Raw genomic sequence first — 24,209 nt, forward strand, 5'->3', positions numbered from 1 at the left:
GTACCGCAGTCACGCTTATTGTTATATGAAAGTTTAATTACTTCATAGATTCGATCTGATGATAATGCTAGAGTAATTCATAAAATTCTTTGTATAGAAGGCGTACCTATATTATCGTACACACGGATCTCATTTGCTTGCCCAACATTCATTGCATATAACTCAGCAACAAAACGGTTTACGCGGTGTGATAATCACGTGGGTACGGAAATGTGATTGCCTGGGTGGTCCAGTCTAGACTTGGATCAACCACACAGTCTGATCGGTTTACTCTATTTGGAAAGTGACCTGGCGGAGCATGATCTGGTTTACATAATGTAGCTGTCATTTCACCATTATCCGTGTAGCGGTTACATTTGTTCCACACATTTCATTCATCTCTATAATTATTATGCCTTACGACAATAATAATAATAATAATAATAATAATAATAATAATAATAATAATAATAATAATAATAATAATAATATTTCGATTTTGACATTGCCTAATAATGCATTAATTCGACCAGTGCTTCGTACTCTAAATTAACCTCATTTTCATTACACTTGAAACTGTTCATGGTTTTATTTTAGCAGGTTATTTTGTCGCTTTACCAACACCTAGGTTATTTAGCGTCTGAATGAGATGAAGATGATAATGCCGGTGAAATGAGTCCGGGGTCCAGTACCGAAAGTTACCCAGCATTTGCTCATACTGGGTTGAGGGAAAATCCCGGAAAAACCTCAATCAGGTAATTTGCCTCGACCGGGAATCGAACCCGGGCCACCTGGTTTCGCGGCCAGGCGCGCTAACCGTTACTCCACAGGTGTGGACTTGTTCATGGTTCTTAGGTACTGCTATACGTATTGATTTGTATTTTTTACTCTAGATTAAAACTGCAAATTTCTTGTTTATGCTCATTAATTCATTAGAATATAATTATGATAATCACTCATCTAAAGTTTGTGTGACTGCAACCTGTGTATAGTTTTATGTGGCTTTATTTTGTTTACAGTGTGATTTTTTTTTTACTTCTATTATTGTATATGTATTTCTAGTGATGTGGAAGAAAAGGCCTGATGGCCTTAACTACAACAGAATAAATAATAATAATAATAATAATAATAATAATAATAATAATAATAATAATAATAATAATAATAACAATAACAACAACAACAGATCAAAATTAGCTGTACCCGGTCACTTTTCCGAATGCGATTTTCCGAACGGACAATTTTTTGAAATTCTAAATGGAGTTAATTCTAAAAGGCAAATTTCCGAACGGGACACTTTCTGATTGATGATTTATCCGAATGCAGTGTTTTTCGATCTCTTTATCGGAGGTATAACTGACTTACTACTGGGATTTTGGAACTCATGGCAATCCTTTCCTCAAAATTTGTGCGGGCTGGACTACACATTGAATTGAACCTTCTCAACCTCTTCCTCTTCCCTATTGGGAGGCTGGGAATGGCGTGTCTGTTCGTCTCCTCTCAGCACTCGCACCACTTCTGGTCCCCCGACAGTTATAGCTCCATTTCTTATATCATACTTTCTTCCATCTCGGCTATGCTTGCTCTTGTGTCAAAAAACAAAATGTAACTGATTAATATTAATTTTAACCCACTCCGTGCAAAATGTATTAGCAAATACCTTACTATAATAATACGGGACAGCTGTATGCTAGCAGCATTGACGTGAGTGCGAAATATCGCGGATTTGACATCTAGCGGAGCGGTGTGAAATTACGTCCACAAATACAAATATTAACATAGCGGAAATCGGACTATTGTATAAAACGTGAGGTACTAATGTGGAATAATATACGAGACATTTAAGAAATGTTGAAGAGTATTTAATGTAACATTATTTTATATCAAAGCTGCATATTATTTTCCGTAATTAATTGTTGCGTATTTTTTCTTTGCTTTAGTGAGACAAAATTAATTCTGACATTAAGAATGAATTTACAATAACGTTTTATATACCCATTACTGACAACTGCAAAGATAAAAATGGTAGTCATTTGATGCTTGTAATAATTAGTAAAGGCATGTGGACAACAATAAAACTAAATTTGCTAAAACCTTAAAATGCCCAATATACTTTAAATTCTATTCATTTATTAGGCCTAAATAAAAAAGCTCATTTTTATTGTTCTATCAACACAGAGACAAAGGCATTAGGCCTAATAATGAATGTTGTTGACTCAGTTTTACGATCCCTCGGGTCCACACCTGTGGAGTAACGGTTAGCACGTCTGGCCGCGAAACCAGGTGGCCCGGGTTCGATTCCTGGTCGGGACAAGTTACCTGGTTGAGGTTTTTTCCGGGGTTTTCCCTCAACCCAACATGAGCAAATGCTGGGTAACTTTCGGTGCTGGACCCCCGGGACTCATTTCACCGGCATTATCACCTTCATCTCATTCAGACGCTAAATAACCTAAGCTGTTGATAAAGCGTCGTAAAATAACCTAATAAAATAAAAAATGATCCCTCGGAAATCGAAAGTATGATTTGGAACAAATTATAATGCTGTAATTGTAGCAATTTCTTATAAACAGCACATATACACCCTGATATTTTAACACAGCACTAATTAATAGAACTATTAACTAGCCCAGCAACAATGTACATTGCAGTTGATTACAGCTTGTTTCGCGAGTATCTCCACACCGGCCGCCTAGGTAGCTGCACCAGCGTCGTTCACGCGTAGAACAGTTAGCTGTCCGGTATTATTATAGTAAGGTATTTGGTATTATGCCTATCTGAGATTCGCTCACCAGTATAGAAGTAAAAGTTTAACCCTTAAATTGGCAAAACTTCATTTCTCACACTAGTTTATTAAACCGTGTCGGACTGTAAAGAAAACAACTATCGCAATGTCCATATTTTATATGTTGTACAGTATTATAGTATTCTGAAATTTTAATTTTTCTAGCAATTTTTTTTCTATTGTTCTATTAAAATTACAGCATATAGCCTATTAACCTGTCATATCCACTAGGATACTCTGCGAATTTAAGGGTTAACAGTTAACAATAATTTCAACCTTACCGAAGTTAGTCCCTTCTCCATCTTGGTGAAACTTTATACTTAAGAAACGTTTCATTATGGCTATCCCATTACTATATGCTGCACTAATTAATTATAACTGCTACGTATTTTCCGGAATGTGCAATTGAAAACATGGCATCGAAAAAATTATATTTAGGGAAAATGTCCTTTCGGAAAATTTGCGTAGGAAAAATGGATTCGGGAAAACTGTCATTCGGAAAAGTCAATGCAGAAAAATAGGTGGGAAAGAAAATTAGGATTAAAAATTAAAATCACTAAGTAACAGTAATGAAGCCGAAGTATGTTCAAAGACCTAAAAGAAACAAATGACATCAATGGAGACCTAAAGTGCATTGTATGAAATCCAGTTTTAACAGCATAGTGAACAATATTCATTTCTTACTCTTTGTAGATTCTATATCTTCTCTTACCTTGTTTTACGTTCAATATTTGGTCAGATATGAAATATTTATTATTAACCGAAGGGTCGTCATAAGGCCAACTGGTAAAATAGGACACTGTCTTATGTGGAACAAGTGTTGAAATAAAAGCTAGGAAGGAAAACTATACTGTATCAAGCAAATAAAGCTTTCAGGTATAATACTCGTCACTGTTCGTTAACAGAAAACCACAATTTAAGTCGCACAGAGTTAGTGTGCACTCAATGTTGGTTGCTTGACTGTTGTCACCCCACTTTGAGGTCTGTGGATATAGAGGGAAAAGTTGGATCGGTGTCTGGTAGAGTTCCCGGGTAGCTCAGTTGGTAGAGCGTTGGTACGTTTAACCAATTCAGAGAAATGTTTTAGTTTTGTATGAATCACTCTGTATTTCCCTCCAACAAACACAACGCCCCACAGAAACATTTGAACGTCGTTGTCCTCAATGCTGTTATACGTGATCCAAAATGTTTGAAGCTCTGTATCTGAAATTCAAGATTTTGCAGCTTAGTTCTTCAGAGAACACCTCAATTTAATTTGTGTTTGCCAAGATTTAATTTTATGTACTAGGCACGAAAGCCATTTCACTAAGCTTTCAAGAAAATTATTAATGGTGCACCTGACGTATTCATCACTATCGTTATTGACTGGCTCGCAGAAAGCTGATCACAAGAAGAGACGTAGACAAAAAGTTGCAATGTGACTGCGCCAATGAGGTCAGGGGACGTCTCACACAAGATTCAATGAAAAACCACCGTTATCTAATTACTGTTCACAGATCAATGATACAACACATCGTCTCTAAACTAATTGGTTTTCATGTATTAAAATCAGTAAATGGATTAACTGTCAATAGACGTGTTGTTAGCTGAACTTTTTTCTTGTGTCCTGTGCTCCGAATGTAGGCCACACTTAACATTGACTTCGTAGACACTTAGTCTGAAGGTTGCCATTTACAAGGTCTGTTGAAGTACCTTTTCGTGTACAGCCGCAATTTTTATTGCCAAAAATCCCCCTATTTAGGTTTCACTTTGAATAGGAACATCAATTTTGGATGTCTTATACTTATTCTAGCACGTGTGTAAATAATTGCTTAAGAAAACAATGTAAAGCGAGCCATTTCAAATTGGAATGCAGGAAACGCAGACTTGTAAAAGCATTTCTATATTAGTACGAGCAAAGCTTGACAAAAAACCTACACTCCAGGTTACATAAACATGAAACCTGAAGTTATTTCATGCAACATCGTGGAGGAACAGAAAAAGATAACACGAATGATCTGAAAGTGTGCGTTAAATTTAAACATTGTGTTTAAAGCCTTCCTCTTTTTTACTTTTATAATCACGATATATGTTTTATTACAGCAGATACACGCAAGGTTTAATATAGGGATTCATTTTCAGTCAGCCTTCGTTAGGAGTAATCGAAGACTCTCATCTTTCATCGAAAGCTTTCGTAACATGTCTGTACGTATCATAGACTCAAATTTTGTGTTAATTTCTATACACGTATTTGGACACATGGTGGGACTCTGTTTTTAAGCGTAAAATGTGCGCCTTAAATTTGCATTTATTATGACTAGCAGCAATAAGTCTAGCCACGGTTTTGCACATGAGGAAGTTGTACGAATTATATCTTACGAATACGAAATCTTTAGCTTCAAGTTGTTGTTATTATTATTATTATTATTATTATTATTATTATTATTATTATTATTATTATTACTCGTATTATCATCACTAGACAGCGGAAAAAAGTCATTTGGATGTGAAGGTAACTACAACACGACTATTTTGTCTCGTCAGAGGGTTGTTGTTTACGTAAGCACGGTAGGTACACTAGAGGCGCGTACAGGTATAGGCCGGGGGAAATGTAAATTGACACACGGAATAATCACTGAATATTGGTTGTACGTTGATATAACTATTGTAATGGCATATTTTGTGTACTTTTTTTATAAATCCTTTAAAGTGAAGATTGTTCAACGTTTTGGAATATTGCAATTTGTCATCATTCGACACAAATTCTGGCAAAAGTCATATTTCAGGATTTGAGGCGGAATTTGAACTTGAACACTTATTTTCTTCTAACATACGAGCAACATTTTTCATGTGTTTCTGTGTACCACAGTGATGTTCTATCGATTGTTTTGTTATCTTTTTCAATCCTCACATACATAACCGACACTTAATCGTTTCACCAGTATCACTACTAAAATTGTGGACACCATATTCTTGTATTAAAGAATACACCGTATGTTTTTAACAGCTGTCTTCAGCATTATGATCACTCCACTGAACATAAATGAATAATATGTTTACGTATCTCAATGTTCTCTGTTCACGTACGGATGAGAACTGACTGGGAACGCAGAGTGGCAGTTGTTTCCGGTGTTCGCGTGGTGCTCACTGCGGACGGTACCGTGTTGTACCTACTTGGGATGCGTGCACACCTCATGCCATAGTCTATACGTACAATACTTGTAAACCGTAAGCATGACTCTTATTTGACTTTTTTCTGCTGTCTAATCATCACACTGAAAAGCGATGAGAGGGAGTAATTGTGAACCAATATTGAAAAGGAAAATTACTTTATGTCGTATATATTATGTTAAAACATAATCTGAAAACCTATTTCTGAGGTTCTTATGAGAATTCGGCGCCTAAACTATTAAGGAACGACCGATAGTTTTGTTTGTTTTGTGCTGCACTTGACGAAGGAAGAATTTGAGACTTGTGTTAGGAATTTTCTAAATATTTAATATTATGAATTTTGACACTTATCAGTTATCACCTATGCAAACTAATGTCCCATTTCTGAAGAGAAAACGCATAACTTTCACCTTTTCATGTACGTTATGGCATACCCTGACAGTGACCTTGAACTTCTCATAGGCGACTAGATTAAGAAATGAAAAGTTCCAAGCACATCGCAGCACTTTCTCATTATTACATTCCACGTGCAATTTCTTTTAGAGTTGTTCGTGGATGTGATGTTTTTATGTCTTGCTTACGCGGCTTTCCCATATAAAGAGGGATATTTTATTACTACATGGGAAGCTGTTCATTTTAATGGTTTCTAGCAATGCGTGTTTTACCGATGATTTATAACTCACAAAGCATTTGAAGATATCTGGAATTCTGAGAAGTAATTCTTTCAGTCATATATATAACTGGCGTAAATTTACACATAAAGTTATATTACTGAGTCATTTACTACTGATAATACGATGACTACAATTACCTCCTATGAAATTATAGTGTTGCTTATGGTTACAAATTTAACATTGTTTTAGAAATTCTGGGGTAGAAAAAATATATTTACATTAATATGCGTGCGCAGTATATTATATTACTTGGGACTTCAAGGTAATTCGTAACGTTGGTTCCAAACTGCCATGTTATGAACTTCGTGATATTGGTCCAATTAAAAAATATTTTGCAATAAATTCATTATAAGGCAATCTCTCTTCAATCAAATAGTGTAAGTTTTTACAGTCAATTACTTAACAATATTACATGCATTAAACCTTTATGTTATTACATAAAGTAACATTTACAAATTATGACAAACGTTTTCGCCAATAAATTTGGCATCTTCAGGTCACATTAAAAACATATTAACATAAAATGAACACTTAAGATATTCCAGTTAAACACAATCGTTAAAAATTAAAAACTGGTATAATAGGCAGTCTGAGCAATATGCCATTAAAATACGTTAGCAGGATGATGTTACCAAGATATCGTGGAATATGCTGAGAACACTGTATTAACATAGAAGTGTACATAACGAAGAAAGAAGGCATGACAATCTTCAAGTTTTGTAGGTGCAGTTCCCAAAATGATGAAAATATGCTACAATATATAGGACGATCGTGTTGCTGTTAATGGACGTATGGAATTAAAGCCCTGTAAAGTATAAAGGGTAGTGTGAAAGAAATTTTTTAATAAAAATTTTTTTTAGAAAGGATATAAATTTTAAGTTCAGTCGTGTTGCTGCATCAGTGAACTCAAGTCAACTTCTCAATCTTCTCGTAAGTATCGTTAATTCAAGACATTAAAATTTATATTGTATTTTAATGGCATATTGCTCAGACTGCCTATTATACCAGTTTTTAATTTTTAACGATTGTGTTTAACTGGAATGTCTTAAGTGTTCATTTTATGTTAATATGTTTTTAATGTGACCTGAAGATGCCAAATTTATTGGCAAAAACGTTTGTCATAATTTGTAAATGTTACTTCATGTAATAACATAAAGGTTCAATGCACGTAATATTGTTAAGTAATTGACTGTAAAAGCTTACACTATTTGATTGATACTATACTTATCGGACCCAACATGCCTTTAAAATCTCTCTTCAATTACTGATGCACTCCACCCAAAACAACTCTACTTAAACTATAAGAATAGCTGTAACTGTATTTTAGAACTTTGGGGTTTTGACATTTTGTTTAAATTTGCTTAAATGAATCCTGTAGTTCCAAAACCTGCCTTCTCCTCAAAAATGAGAAATTGAGTTAGCAATGCCAGTACATTCCATATTATAAAATCTTGATAATTTAAAGTCGTCTCCGTTGCAAAAGAAATCTAGCCTATTTAAAACTGTGATGACAAATTTATTTTCATTCCACAAGCTACCTTATCCTCAATAGGATTGTTCCAAAACTTGCCTACTCCATGCCTATTTCAGAAGCTGCCTTATCGTCATAAATGGTGTCGGTCATCTGTTTTGTTTTTTGTTTATTGCAAAGTATGCATTACCCACACATACTATGATATATACTGTATATATATTATATATATATACATATATATATAATGTTCTCTCTCTCTCTCTGCCTATGGATTTAATTTTAGAAAGTATTTATCAGGGAGGGAGCAATTCTTTCGTAATGATTCATGTTGTTACATGAGCGTTGTAAAAAGGGCTATTCAGTACAAGAAATCAACCCTACACTGCATCCAGCATGTAGAAACCTATTAAAAAAGCAAATTTAGCTGATGTTGAAAATCTAGTGAGAAAACATTTCTGGGGATTACTGGAAAGATCCGACAGAATTACTATTTTAAGAAGAGCTTATTAGTGTGAATAACGAACCTACTGTTTCTTCCAGTAATGGCAGTGATTTGTGTGAAAGTGAAAGTGAAGACGAATATGGTGATCTGAGAATGTAAATAAAATGTTTCTACTAAAAGTCTCTTAAATAAAAAGTGCCGTCTTTATTGTAAATTAAAGAGAGGCTGAGGGTTGACAGAGTCTTTTGTACTACAGAGAAAAGGGAACTTCCCAATGAAATTCGCTCAGAGATGATATTGTCAGATTGACCTTATCAAGTCAATATATTATTAGTTAGTTAAATCCCTTTTATTATTATTATTATTATTATTATTATTATTATTATTATTATTATTATTATTATTATTATTATTATTATTATTATTATTATAAAAAGTCGAGAATGTCGGGTACTGTACATAACGTTTTCAGTCAGATTCTTTGATCATTTCCTATAGATTATTTTCTCATACTTAGTTTTCCAGCAGCTTGCGTTAATTTTATTGTTACTCGTAAAAGTTAGATCTACACACAAAAATCATTATATTTTTTTATTATACTGCGTTCTTAAGGGTACTAGCTTTAATCTTTAAGTTCCTACATCAGTTCCGAAACTTGCCTTATCCTGATGTGTTTATTCCAAAAGTTGCGTTATCCAATAGTTCCTTTCAAAAGTTACCTTCTCCATATTTAATTTCTATCTTGTGTCTATATTACTGATATTACCTACACTTTCACTTCGGAATATTTGTTTTTAATATTATATCTTTCAAAAGAACACAATCCTTCATTAAGATTCAACAGAAAATATAATGAAACACTTTTTCTTATATATCTGAAAAATTGAACAAGGCAGGTTTTGGAATTATAAGACTCAAATCTACTATTCTGAAGATTACCTTTTGTGAAAATGTACAATAATATGACTTAAAACTGACTTGAGGGTTCTTCATTTTCTTCTGTAGAGTTGTTTAGCTTTTAAATTATGCATGTTCTTGGTAATTCGCAATTTTTTTTCCCAATGGCAAGACCTTTAACTTTGCCGTTATTCCCACAGACTCTACGAGCGGGCTCATAAGTGTCGCTAATGCCGAGAAGTTAAGACCACTTAGTTCATCAGAGACTATCCAGAGTGCACCACACACAGTAGATCTACATTACACTCTTGATGAATGACAATAATTTTATTGAGAATTGTTGGGATATCACAGGGGAGCCGAAATACCCGAAGAAAACCCCTGTGTTGCCTAGACCACGGACTTGCCAACACAAGTTATAAATTTAGGACAAAGCGGAATTTGAACCAGGACTCCCGGCAAATAAGCCCAGCTCACTAGCACTAAACTATTGTGACGGTTCTTTTGCAGTGTTAGTTGTCTGTTCCAACGCGTTATTTTAACTTTTAAGTTATAGATCCACAATAATTTCTTATCTATTAAGAACAAATGCTGAGTAACTTTCGGCGCTGGAGCCTGGAGTCTAGAGATGAACAAAACTAACTGTCGCTCTCGCTCGCTGTGTTCCTTGCATTTGTCTTTCGAGTTTCGTCTCGTCATTCTCGTGCACTTCAAGTCTCGCTCATCATTTTCGAAATAGCATTTGGTCGGCGTGGAAAGATTGCGTAACTTTGAATAACATACATAATTGAAATAAATAATATTATAAATGTATAAATGAGACAAAAACACAAACCAGAATAGTATCTTAGTTATCAAAATGTTCTGGTTCTGTTATATGATATTACTTATGGTTATATAAATAGAAAGAAACCAATTTTCAAATAAATTTGCATTTCTAATAAACATAACACATAACGTTAATATCTTTTTAATTGAGGTTGCAAACTTGATCTCAAACATATGAAAAGAAAATTCGTAGCTTTTAATAAGTGCCTAGTAATTAAATAAAGACTAGGGAACGGGTTATTATACACTGAAAGGTAGAAATGATGTTTCAAATAGGCTACTTGATTGTTTATACAGATATAACAGTTGCCAAGTAGATAAAAGTTCAGCCAGGTATAAATAACTGTGGCGATTCAAGGCTGCTTGACGTTCGGGACTTCGGGAGTGATCAATCTCGACGTCTCGAAACACTCACAAGCAGTCTTTCCGTCATTGACGCGACGTACATATATAACATTGTCGTGCGGGTTTTCGGCTTTGCGGGCGCTGTTAGTCTTGCTTTCTCGTTCGTTGTTCATCTCTACTGGATTCATTTCGCGAGCATTATCACCTTTATTTCACTCAGACGTTAGATAACCACCGCAATTAACAGAGTATCGTAAAATAAACCAGTTAGAAAACTACTTACCCTAATCACAAACTTACCCATAATTTTTTCCCAATAACTCATTTAAAGAATCGAAGACATCACCAACACCACTAAACCTTCCTGTGAATAACTTTGAACTAAACGCAACAATCACTGAAGAAAATTAAATATACAGGATGTAGTAGTGCAAGGCGAAAATCAAATCGCGAACATTAATGCTTACTTATCCTCAATATATTGTTTTCCGTTATTTCAGGTGGATGTCCGGCGTCGTGCTGATTTCACGTCTCGTAAATCCCACCGCGTGTCTGTCTAGTGTACAAGATTAAAACTGTCTGGAAGAGCAAAGGATCAATAAATAGTAACAAAGGTAAGCTGACATATATGTAGATAGATTTTCGCTTTTATGTAGCAAGTGTGTTCCCTTGAATTCAAAGTTCTGGCTATCTTACCTTCTCCTTTTCCACATTTGTGGTGATCACGCATATGATTATTTAGCTGGTGCATAGATATTTGTGTGCTTCAATGGCTCTGGGTACACATAGCTCACAATTAAAAATGTTCAGAAGATCCTCAGAAAACTTAGTGCTACAGCGCGAACTTTCATTCTGCAGAGTCTAGTTCGAATTGTTCCTTGAACACTCTAATTAAGCTTAAAGTTAATGTGACCATAAAATACGATAATGCTGAGCGTGACAACTTAAGTGATGTCAGGTGAGATTCACCAGCCAGATTGGTTTAGTCCGTTTGGCCAGTTGATAGATTCTGCTCGCGTCAAATTTTAAACCGTAGTCACGTGACGCGGTAATAATAGAAATAGAACCACACGACGCTTCAAAACTATGACAACCAGAAGAACTTCTGCAAACGATTAGGCTATAAGATTTCTTTTACAGAAATTAGAAGTCACTGCAAATTTGCAGCGGAGTCCATAAACTCGCCAAATATAGTGTAGTATAGGCTTTTCGAGAACTGGATCCGGTACGGATTCTTGCACATCGGCTTGCTCTATACAAGATGGGTCAAAAGTCGCTTTCCCCAATATTCGTTCTTAGGTTTCATACTTGTACACATTATACACATGTCATAGCTTGAATAAACGAATAGCTGGTGTAATAAGTGGGTTGCTGACAACCACGTTCGTGCGTCAACTGTTTTTCCGATGTCATGTCTTGTTATTGTTGTTTTGTTGTATTGTGTTGGGTCGTGTCTCTATGTAATAACTGATGGTTTCTTGCAATGAATCGCAAATTAACCACAGAACAACGGTTTTTGTGCTACAACTTTGCTGGAAGCACAGTAAGAACATATTGTGCATCGAGAAACAGGGCCCCCATTTTGAACAAAAGTATCAAATTATTTCCGTTAAATGACTTATCAATGTTAAAACAATAAAAAATGATTGTATCATATAAAACTTGTTAATGTTATTTAATATTATTTGCGATGTATTGCAAACGTTATCGCCTATGAATTGGTATCGTCATGCAGGCATTAATAAAATATCTCAAAGCATATTACAGACATGGTCAAAATTAAAAACACTTAAATTAAAAAGACATAATAAAACATTTATAAATTAACAATAGTTGTATTACTTATTGTACATCATAATGGTTTTCTAAGATATTTAAAATCTGTAAAGGAATGTCTAGTCAAATGTAAATTGAATGTAAGGAAGTGTTTGGGGAAAGCGGCTTTTAACCCGTCCCGTATATGAATGAGTGTCCAAGTCAGACAGATACCCTAGGAGGCATTCGTGAATCCGACACTGACAGGTGATCCATCCTGCCTCAGCCCTGACAGAGACATGCCCTCTCATCATCAGATGAGTACCTAATTTATATATGTTTACTTGGTTATTTAAAGACACTGTATCAACTACAAGATTATTTAGCGTCGATGGGATTGGCGGTAGCGATACGATATTTGGCGAGATGAGGCTTAGGATTCGCCATAGACTACCTGACATTTGCCTTACGGTTGGGGAAAACGTCGGAGAAAACCCAACCAAGTAATCAGCCCAAGCGGGAATCGAACCCGCGTCCGAACGCAACTCCGGATCGGCAGGCAAGCTTCATAGCCGACTGAGCTACGCCTGTGGCTAGTACCTGATATTTCCCGGGGTCCTTAGCACCAACCCCTTCCCATATGAGCATCGGAAACCCGTACTACCCCCCAGAATATACAACCTTTTTTTTAACTGTTATAGGCTAGATGTTGGATGAAGTATTGGGAGGTGGAGTGTGTTGGTGGACTGAAAGATACTTTAGGGGAGAATAATTTGCTCATTAATCCATTTTTCCTAAGGCTCATTAAGACACTGTTGCCCATTTATTCCAAATTGATTTATAATCGCTTTATCGGCGTGGTCATATCGCGACTGTAGGCTGTTCATAATGGTTCAAAATTATATTAGACTGCTAACATCTACTGGCCCATCCACGAACTCCCAAAATATTGCCATCTAGTGCCCATATCTGCTGCCGCGTGTGTGGCTGAAGTGCCACCGCAATGGTCTTTTATCTAGGCGGCCCGGCTTCGATTTCGGCCAAGTTGTAATGAAATTTGTGGAGGAAAAAGACGTTACAGAGGTTTTTCTCTGGATACTCTCTTTTCCCTCTACCATTTCACCTAAATCTCATCCCCTCATTTCATCTATCATCTACAATAGTAAAAATATGCTGGAGTGAAGTCTTGGGAGAAGTAGGAGTTTCCGATGCTGATATAGGGCTTATCAGGCTACTCATGTGCGGATGGGACCTTGCTCTATCGGGACTGAGTCAGAATGGTCCACCTGTCAGCGTCGGTTGCTCAGAAAGGGGTTAGAGCTCCGGGCCCGTAGAGCTTATCAGGCTAATCGTACGCGAAATGGGGCTGGTCCTATTAGAGGTCGAGGTAGGATGGCCCACCTGTCAGCGTCAGATTCATGACTGCCACCCAGACCACCAGTCGGACTAGGAGAATCATAGGATTTTATATGATGCAAAATGAAGTAAAACGTACTTAAGTTTACGGACTCGTTCTGGGTTCAGCCCTTCTAAAGCCAAGCCCCCAATGTACAGAGTGGGCATAAAGTCCCGTTACCCCCTATAAATACCTCAAATATACCCACTATGTAATTCCGGTCATAATGCAGTCATACATCAACTTTAACTGTGTTCTAAGTTCGCAAAAGTTCAGTATGTCCCCATCATTTTCCTCACACAAAACACTGCGTCGCCTCAGCATTGCTGGTGTGACATTCGCCTCAGCATTGCTGGTGTAATCTGTTGGAAAGCGCATCGCACAGCATCCTTCAATTCATCAATGGTGTCGTACCGTTCTTTTTCAACAATGCTCTTTATGAAACCACACAGTGCAATGTCACAGGTTGTGAGGTCAGGGCTGCGAGGTGGCCAGTCGAGAGGACCTGGTAAGATGGGTCATCCACAGCCAATCCAGCGTTGTGGAAAAACCTCATTGTGGTGAGGTTTCATCAAGAGCATTGTTGCACAGGAACTGTAAGACACCTTTGATGAATTGAAGGACGCAGTGCCTTGCGCTTTCCAGCAGATGCTGAGGTAGGGTGACCAGATTCGCATCGATTAAAAAGAGGACACAAAGCTTCGAAAGGAGGACATTATTCGAAAAAAAGAGGACAGAAAATATGTATTTAGATTTAGGCTTATTATACTTTAAATTATGTCAATATCTATTTACTACAAACTATTTACAATTGAGATTTAGGTTTATATCATATTTAAATATACAGGGTGTATAAAAAATACGTGTACAGACTTCAGGCATGGGTTCCTTACACCGAAAGAAGGAAAAAAAGGTCATGAACATATGTCCCATAATCTTTTGTTTCCCCGTTAGGAACTGTTCAACACATTGGTACACTCATAATATGCCAACACACAAAACTCATAACCAATGCTCGAAATATCCTCCTCTTGCATCTAGACATGCATGCACTCGTCGAATCATGGACTGTCGCACCCTTTCAAATACTCCGGGATGATGTCGAATGGTTGCGCAGGCTTCCATGACACGTCGATGAAGAGTTTCTTGATCCGGGATGTCTGCTCCATAAACCAATTGTTTAAGGTGCCCCCAAAGATAAAAATCCAAAGGATTGAGGTCGGGAGAACGTGCTGGCCATTGAACTGGTCCTCCTCTGCCTATCCATCTGTCATGGTAGACACCAGTCAGTGTATCTCGAACAAGGCGACTAAAATGTGCTGGAGCCCCATCATGCATGAACCACATGTTTTGTCTTATGTTCAGAGGCACATCTTCGTGCAGTAATTCTGAAAGAGTGTTTTGGATAAAGTCCCTGTAGATTTTTTTTACTTTATTGGGTTATTTTACGACGCTGTATCAACATCTAGGTTATTTAGCGTCTGAATGAAATGGTGATAATGCCGATGAAATGAGTCCGGGGTCCAGCACCGAAAGGTCCCTGTAGATAGCACCTGTAAGACGTGCTGGTAGAACGTATGGACCTACCAGACAGTCACCTACAATTCCAGCCCACACATTAATCCTAAATTGTTGCTGATGTCTAGCCTGAAATACAGCACGAGGATTACGATCTGCCCATACGTGTTCATTGTGGAAATTGGTAATTCCATCTCTCCCAAACGTTGGCTCGTCTGTAAACAAAACTGATGAGACAAAGAATGGATTGGCTATTTGTGCTAGAAACCATCGGCAAAAGTTCTCCCGTGGTGGATAATCGGCAGGCGAAAAGCCCTGCACACGTTGCATATGATACGGATACAAGAGCTGCTCGTGAAGTACCCTCCATGCTGTACTGTGTGATGTACCAGTTGCCACAGCCAATTGTCTTGTACTGATACCTGGATCGTCTTCGACACAGTGTAAAATGTCTTGTTCGAGGTTCGGCGTACGAACAACTCTTGGTCTTCCTCGATCACCAGTCTGTGGTGCAACGGTTCCTGTCTCAGCAACGCGACGATACACAGCAACAAAGGTTTGATGATTCGGTTGTCTTCGGTCTGGAAACACCATCTGATACAGCCGTACAGCCTCGCGTCCATTACCATTCGCGCGACCATACATAAAAATGATGTCAGCCTGCTCACGAAATGAATATCGTCCTGCCATGGTTGAACGAAACACGTTAACTCACTCCACGTTCACAATTGCAACGTTTAAGACAGACTAATGACAAATGACACATGTAAACAAGTCTCCATGGCAACTCTTCGCCATCTGTAGTCCATTTCTGATACAACGAGTCAAAACCTTCTATGAATGAGTGCATAAAGAAATGAAGTTCTTTTGGTGTAAAGAACCCATGCCTGAAGTTTGTACACGTATTTTTGATACACCCTGTATATTAATATCTTTTTATTACGAAATAATTATGAAAAAACTTAATAATAATGATTTTACAGTTAGCTACGTATGAAACTCAAGGGAACTATAATTTATTGAAGATGACAATTATTATCTATTTAGATTTAGGCTTAGGCCTACATTATATTTAAAATTATGTCCATACCTATTATATTACAGCATACTTATAATAAAACTTAATAATATAACATGATTTTAAGGTTAATGAAAGCAACGACCATAACAAATAGGAGCAAAGAAAGTTGTCACAGTTCCGTCGATGCTGCTGCCACCTACAAGCAAATTGCTTGAGAAAGGCGTCAAATCAGATAATTTTAAAATGTCAGGTATACAAGTTAGGAAATGGAGGAAATTTTTTGATTTTTTTAAAACCCCCCCGGACCCCGGACAACGGCCTAAAAAGGAGGACATGTCCGTACAAAAGAGGACGTCTGATTACCCTATGCTGAGGCGAATGTCATACTGAACTAGGCGACGCATTATTTTGTGTGAGGAGGATGATGAGGGATATACTGATCCTTTGTACGTTTAGGAGAGACAGTTAGTGTAAATTGTATGTATGTCTGCATTAGCCTATAACCTGAATTAGATAAATTATGTGTATAAGTTATTTGATGTATATTTATAGAGGGTAACGGTACTTTGTGCCCATCCTGTACAATCCTTAGAATTGATATCTTGCGAAACGGCATTTGTATCATTGTTTGTAGTAGAAATGAGAAGCAATTCGGCATTTAGAATAGTTATTTTATGATCGAAAAAACCACTTAAAACTTCTAACAGAATACCGATTTCAGGATTTGAATTCGAGACAGCCCGAATGGAAGTCCACTATTTTACTACGGAGCCACATCGCTTGGTTTTTCGCCTCTGTGCCTTGGATAAACTATAGAAGAACCCAGACGGGTTGAGTGGTCTCTGAGACCTAGCCAATTAACCGTCCTAGCTCTTCGTAAATGACAATAATACTAATAATGATTCTTTGAGAAATGAAGTACGGACTAGATACTAGAATACAGTTATTACAATGGTGAAAGGGAATACATGAAGGCCTCTTCTGAAACGTGATTTTTGGCGTTGTTGCAGATTGAGTACCATGCTTTCTATTTAATGACTATTATCTGCTTCAAAAAATAAACATCTTCAAGGTCACGCCGCGACTGCCAAATCGTGGAGAGGCTAAGGACTCCGAGGCAAGGAAGGTGTTTGTAGTAGTCGTGAAAGAACGAACAGCATTTCGTGAAGCAGCATGAAACAACAAAATTACATTTTCAGTTTTACATGCAGCTGCATACCTATGCAAATACGTGACTAATTAAGTTACAATATCGGACGCAGATCTTGTAAGATTCATAGGGTACTATGCATAGACATTTCGCTAGCCCGCGCTACTAGCGTGCTAAACTAGCCCCGGCTATCGAGTGATTACTTGTACAGGATTCATATCATATCATATCATATCATATCATATCATATCATATCATATCATATCATATCATATCATATCATATATATCTTATCATAATCATACCATATCATATCATATATCATATCATATCATATCATATCATATCATATCATATCATATCATATCATATCATATATCATATCATAATCATATACCATAATCATATATCATATCATATCATATCATATCATATCATATCATATCATATCATATCATATCATATATCATATCATATCACATATCATATCATATATCATATGATATCATATCATATCATATATCATATCATATCATATATCATATCATAATCATATCATATCATATATCATATCATAATCATATCATATCATATCATATGAAGGGGACAGAGAAAGAACGAACAGTCACAATTTTCTTAAGGGTGATATCATCTAATTCAGTATATTACTGCAAAATTTATTGTTGTTCCTAATGAAAAAGTAGGAAAGGATGATTGTATCCGCAGTGATATTTCTCCTTTATCAGTTCTGATAAGAAAAACACATAAATTTAGCAGTAATATACTGACTTAGATGATGTCGTCACCCTTATGAGAATTGTGACTGTTCGTTCTTTCCCTGTACCCTTCATATCATATCATATATCATATCATATCATATCATATCATATCATATCATATCATATCATATCATATCATATCATATCATATCATATATCATATCATATCATATATCATATCATATATCATATCATATCATATCATATCATATCATATCATATATATCATATATCATATCATATAATATCATATCGCTAACACTGGTTTATGAATACGAAAAACGTTAGTTCGCTGATCATCCACCGGAAGCCCGCGCTAAGAATGTCTATGAATATGGCCCATAGTGATTATTTATATATGGGGAAGATTTTCTTCAAATTCTTCGCTTTACTTCTCAACTTCATTCCACCATTATGGGCATGTTATCATTTCATCCTCCACTACTATAGTTTAAAACTGATGCTAAAAGAAATAACAGCAAATTATGACAACAGTGAAAATCAGACTCTGTGTAATGTTATGATGGAGAAATAATTTGATGGAATAATTACTAACGTACCGGTAGAAGTGCCTTACACTATAACGGTGCCCACAGAGAGATTACCCAATATATAGGGTAAACCGTAAGTAATGTCACTAATTTTAGGGGGTTATTCTTTGAGATATTTGAAACCAAAAAAATTAATATAGTTTTGCTCATTTTTCTTTCTTTTCGAGCCATAATTATATGTATATATTTAATGCTCAACCAGATTAATTCAACATCATTTGGTTTCTGGCAGACAGTACAAAATTACCATAGAGGATTTAAAATTTTACAAGTTCTTTTACAAACATTTTAAATGTTCCCAATCCATAATAGAATTTTCCTCATTACCAACGACGCACTGAGGTGATGGTAAAATACCCTGTTTATATAAATATTCCGCCAGGCAGTCGCGTACTATGGCAATCCTTATGGCAGCTAAAGTCAGGAAGTATCTCTGACTTTCAACAAGCCAAGTCCATTTCTTGCCATCACTCTTTATTTGAAGTTCTGAGAGAAACTCATTCTTAAATGAGCAGTTAACTATTCGTTTCAAGTTTTTATACGAAAGTTGGGAGGTCGTCCGAAACTATTTCAGTCCCCCCCCCTTTTTTTTTGCTAGGGAGTCCACAATCTCATTCCCTAAATACCAACATGCGAAGGTATCCACTGGAGGGCAATGATGTCTTCTAACGCTTTGAGTGAGGCAAGGGATTTTCTGACCTCGACAACCCTTGATGTTACAGAATGAGGGAGAGATGCCACTGCCAAAATGGCAGATTGAGAGTCACAGAGAATGACAACATGACTGGGGCAAGTCGGTCATCGAAGCAATTGCTTTAAGGCAAGATTTATGGCCTCCAATTCGCCATCAAAATGCGACTGATACTACCCTAGCGACTTGTAGAAGCTAAAGGCTTTACTGTAGACAAAATTGTTGTATATGAAATATTTCATAGCGTGTTTTGAGAAAGCCATTGATTGAATTCCCGATATGCTCAATCAATTTAAGAGAGCAGTGTATTATGATAACGAATGATTGAAAGAATTTTAGTTTTGTTCTTTAAATATGTAGAAATTTGATCAGAACAAATGTAACTTTTCGGAGTTTTACAATGTTACATTTTGTTAGGATCAAATTTCTGCACACATAAAGAACAAAACTAAAATTATATCAATCACTTATCACTGCTCTCTCTTAAATTGACTGAGGATATTGAAAATTCAATTAATGGTTTTCCAAAACACGCTTTGAAATGCTCCATATGAAACAATTTTTATCTCGAAAAGGAAGAAAAATAATCAAAATTGTATTTAAACATTTTTGTTTGAAATATCTCCAAGAATAACCCCCTGATATTAATGATATTGCTTACAGTTCATCCTGTACAGTGTTGTTATAAAGGTACTAACATAGTTAAAATTAATATAATTAAATAAATTGAATGTATGAAGAACGGGATTTAATTATTTCTTGCTACTTATGATATAACAATTAGGCCTAATATTTGAATTATAAACCTAAGATTCTTACCGATTTATCACGCACATTTTTCAAGTTCGACAAAATGGTTTTACATCTTAAAAAAAGAATTGGTTCGGTACAATGTTGTTATGGATGTGATAGGAACGTGACTACCAAATTGAGATCATTTCGGACAAAAGTGTATCTGAGAGACTGTCCTGGTTCCATGATTGCTTATCGTGAACTAGTTAAGAAGTTTCAGCAAACTGGTTCAGTTCTTAATGAAATGAAATCTAGTAGACTAAAAATTAGTGACATTCAGGTTGGAGACGTTCTTCGTGAAAGCCAAGATCTTGCTAGAGGAAACTCATCAGTCAGCAGGGTCGATGTGTTAGTCAAATGCTTGCAAATTCAATACAGCACTATTTGGGTTATCTTTACGCAAATTTATGAAACTGCATCTTTATAAACACTGAAAATTATGTTTGAATTGATGGAAGCTGATTTTGAAAATAGATATAACTTCTTATTACGTGTTTAGTATTAGCTCAGATGGAAATTGAATCGGAATTATTACCTCGCATACGGAGGACAGATGAGGTCTCAACTGTGGAATCAATATAGCTGTCGATTATAAACAACAGACAAACAGTCCACGTGCACAGATTAAATTTCATTCTTAACACATTCTACAGTCGCTTAGTTAATCTTAATTGCTAAATTTGTTTGGCAATTATGTTAACTTCAACTATACCCAGGCCGTTGTAACCATGCACTTGACAGCTTTGCGTAATGTTGGTAGCGAGAGATGCGATCTCTATACAACTGCTGACTTAACTTAAGCGGAGTTTATTATTCTGTATCGTCAATTCAGTAATTATTATGTAAATCCGTTCTTTATTACTGACCTCTTAGAAAGGCTTACAGTTTTTATGTTCACTGAATTGCATTACCTACAGGAGTAGGGGGACGCCCATATAGGCCTATACGAACAAATTTTCCTTCTCCATCTCGTAAAATTGACGAGTCCTTCGCACCAATTCTGACGCAAACGTAGCCAAAGCTACGTAAAGGATTGTCACTGCGTAAGTCCTCAGCTTTTTTGCGACATTTTACAGCAGTGCTAAATTCATTTATAACTTTATAACACTAACATACAGTAGTAAAAGCTGATAGAAAATACTATGTTCTTATTGGTTCAGAAGGCTACCGCACAGCGATCTTCAACTTTTTCGTGGGAAGGATTGCCAATGGAAATAACTGTCAAGTGCAAGGTTACAAGGGCCTGGGTATATGTTAGTTGCTTTATAATAATCCTATGTTTCCAAACTGTAAACTGAGAAAGCACTGAGATCTCGAACGCTCCCTAATTAGATAGAATCCCAATTCTCTTGAAGCTGAAAACAGGGAATCATACTTAATCATATTATAATATTAAAGGAACAGATAAATGTAAAAGCTAGACAGTAACTCGAAAATCTAAATATATTATATTACGTATGTAAGAATTCAGAAAGTCAGTAATAATGCAGGAATGAGATGTTATGTCTACTCAGATTTCGCTATGTAAAAATTTTTACCCGGAGCAGATATCCACAGGAAGCGTCAACTCTTTGGTCAAGTGAGTAGAATGGACCAAGGCCACCACTTAGACAACGCATGCAACTCCCCGTGTGAAAGGGACACAAAAGCTCTGTCGAAATCGAACCAGGGTCCCACAGCTGGTCGGTGCAAATGATGAAAGTTCACCGTTTGTTTTTTTACATGTTTGCACTGCAAATAATGGTATATTCCATAAAAGTGGTAATCACATTTTACAGTTAAATAGGCTATGTCAAATTTTTATGACTTTAGCGATCCCCGTACTTAAAACACCATCTTTCAAGGCGAGACACCTGGAGGAAAAAATTGCAATGGAATTTATATTTCTCCCCGTCCTCAATCAACACGGGGTACTTTGATTCATAATCAGTCTTTCCTCTGTAGTACTAACGCGTAGAAAACTGTACAGACCCAGAACTGAACATGCGCAGTATGTTATAAATGGAACTTTGAAAATTCAGGTGGCCCAAATTTTGTTTCTGGGTCTTTACATTATATTGCCGCCTTCAACGTTTGTGTTGATGCACCTCTGAAGACGGATCTACATCACAGCAGTATTAGTTAGAACAATCATCATCATCATCATCATCATCATCCTCTTTTTCCTCCACTTCTTGGCTTAGGGCTATTGCCTGTTCTGAATTGAAGAATAATTAAAAGTTATGATTTTGTTTTTTTCTCTCGCTGTTATTTATACTCGCTTTAACATCTTTGGTCATATTGCGAGTTAATCTCTGGTTGAAATCCGAAGGCCTATGTACTATTGTTGAGACTGGTTCTATTGTTGTGAACTAGGTGGCAACTTTATATTATGTATTACTGATTTGTTATGAATATGATTTCGGTGATGAATGAGGCCGGTGATATTCAGGGATGTTGTGGCCCGAATTTCCTAGTTTTTGCCTTATAGTTGAGAAAAAACCCTGAAAACCCTCAACCAAGAAATTCAACCCGACCGGGAATGAACCCGGGCCCTCTGCGTAAGACACCAGCATGCTGACCCCTACACCACAGAAGTGGTCGATTTTATTGTTGTCCTCGTTTTTTATAAAGTTTAAACTTATATATTCCTTTGTGCTTCTCATAATCTCATGTCAACACTCTGTATTTTGGTCTTATTTTTTGTATTACTGTCCAAGTTTCAGAACCATAGAATACAGTAGGCAGAACCATTGTTTTATGTAATTTCAATCTACCTAGGGCATTCAATAAATAATGGCAATACTGTAAATCAGCGCTCCTAGCATTGAGCATCGGAATCTTTTAGTTCGAAAATTACGAAAATTACGAAAAAATTATCTGGAAAACTACATTCTCATATCAATTCTCTCATGGAAGAATTAACTCAGTGATCAACCTCCACTTGCTACAGTCAGTTCACCTATCTCCATCACTGATGAAGAAAAAGGAAGATGAAAACCCCAGTTTCACATTAATCATATTTCTCCATACGACTGCGAAAGGCAAGGTCCATAAGAGACCTGGGATTTATTTAAACAGGCATATCAAGTGCCACCAATTAAAAAAAAGGAGCGATTGTCGAATATTAAAAGTCTTTAAGAAACCACATTTTGTGGATACAGGGACTGTTTCTGACTTGTAGCCCATAATACAGCCCTAACAAATTTTCAGTAGGTGCTCCATAAAAATCCAAGTTGCAAGAGGGAAAAAATGCAACTCGGTGCTTTAGGGTATTAGAAAAAGCTTATGAGAGAAAGTCCTACCACAATGAACTATTGCAAGATGAGTGGAAGCGAGGCATTCACTTTCAATCAAGAGCTGACAACCAAAGAGCTTTAGATCAATCAGTGAAAGAAACATCCAGAAATGATGCTGCAGATGGAGTCCGCCAACTCCCGAAGATTTGGCAAGGTATTGTTGACATGTTAGGGGACTATATTTGAAGTAAGTAATACCAAAATTAACCTAAATATTATAGTGTGAAACAGTAACTATGTTACCATTACTTTTCGAATGCCGTAATAGTTTCTTTCTTATTCTATTTCAAATACGAAATCGTTTACTATGTTTTCCATTTCAAAAAAATTCCCTTTCGTAAATTGCAACTATAAATTGGTCATCACAACTTTCTAGTAGAATGAAAACAAAGAATATTATACAGTGTTAATAAAAAAACAGTAAAAATTCGAGATTTATCCTGGAACAACAATTTTTTTTCAGAAGACTTTCTTACATTCCGTTAAAATGTAAATTCACGCATTTTCTTTACTCTTTTCTGCAAGTTTAAGCTCTTTACGGTGTTGAATGTAAATCAGTTTTCTAAATGTCCAACATCTGGCGAGTGTGTAGCAGAAAGTAAGCCAGTTCTCATGACATATTCATACGTATGTCTGCTTTAAGATCTCCTTAAAAAAAGTATTTTGCTTACTAAGCATACCTCCAAGCAACGGATAAGAGACAGACA

General features: G+C 36.2%; 1 protein-coding gene across 3 annotated transcripts in view; it reads left to right on the forward strand.

The window, feature by feature from the left end:
• Positions 1-24,209, forward strand: part of LOC138697996 (uncharacterized) — a 500,028-nt gene that overhangs the window by 61,386 nt on the left and 414,433 nt on the right. For all 3 annotated transcript variants that reach the window (XM_069823660.1, XM_069823671.1, XM_069823650.1), the window contains exon 2: positions 11,072-11,185. The gene's annotated coding sequence lies outside the window, so the exon portion shown is untranslated. The remainder of the gene's footprint in view (positions 1-11,071; positions 11,186-24,209) is intronic.

Source organism: Periplaneta americana, chromosome 1 (assembly GCF_040183065.1).
Source record: "Periplaneta americana isolate PAMFEO1 chromosome 1, P.americana_PAMFEO1_priV1, whole genome shotgun sequence".
Taxonomy (NCBI): Eukaryota; Metazoa; Arthropoda; class Insecta; order Blattodea; family Blattidae; genus Periplaneta; species Periplaneta americana.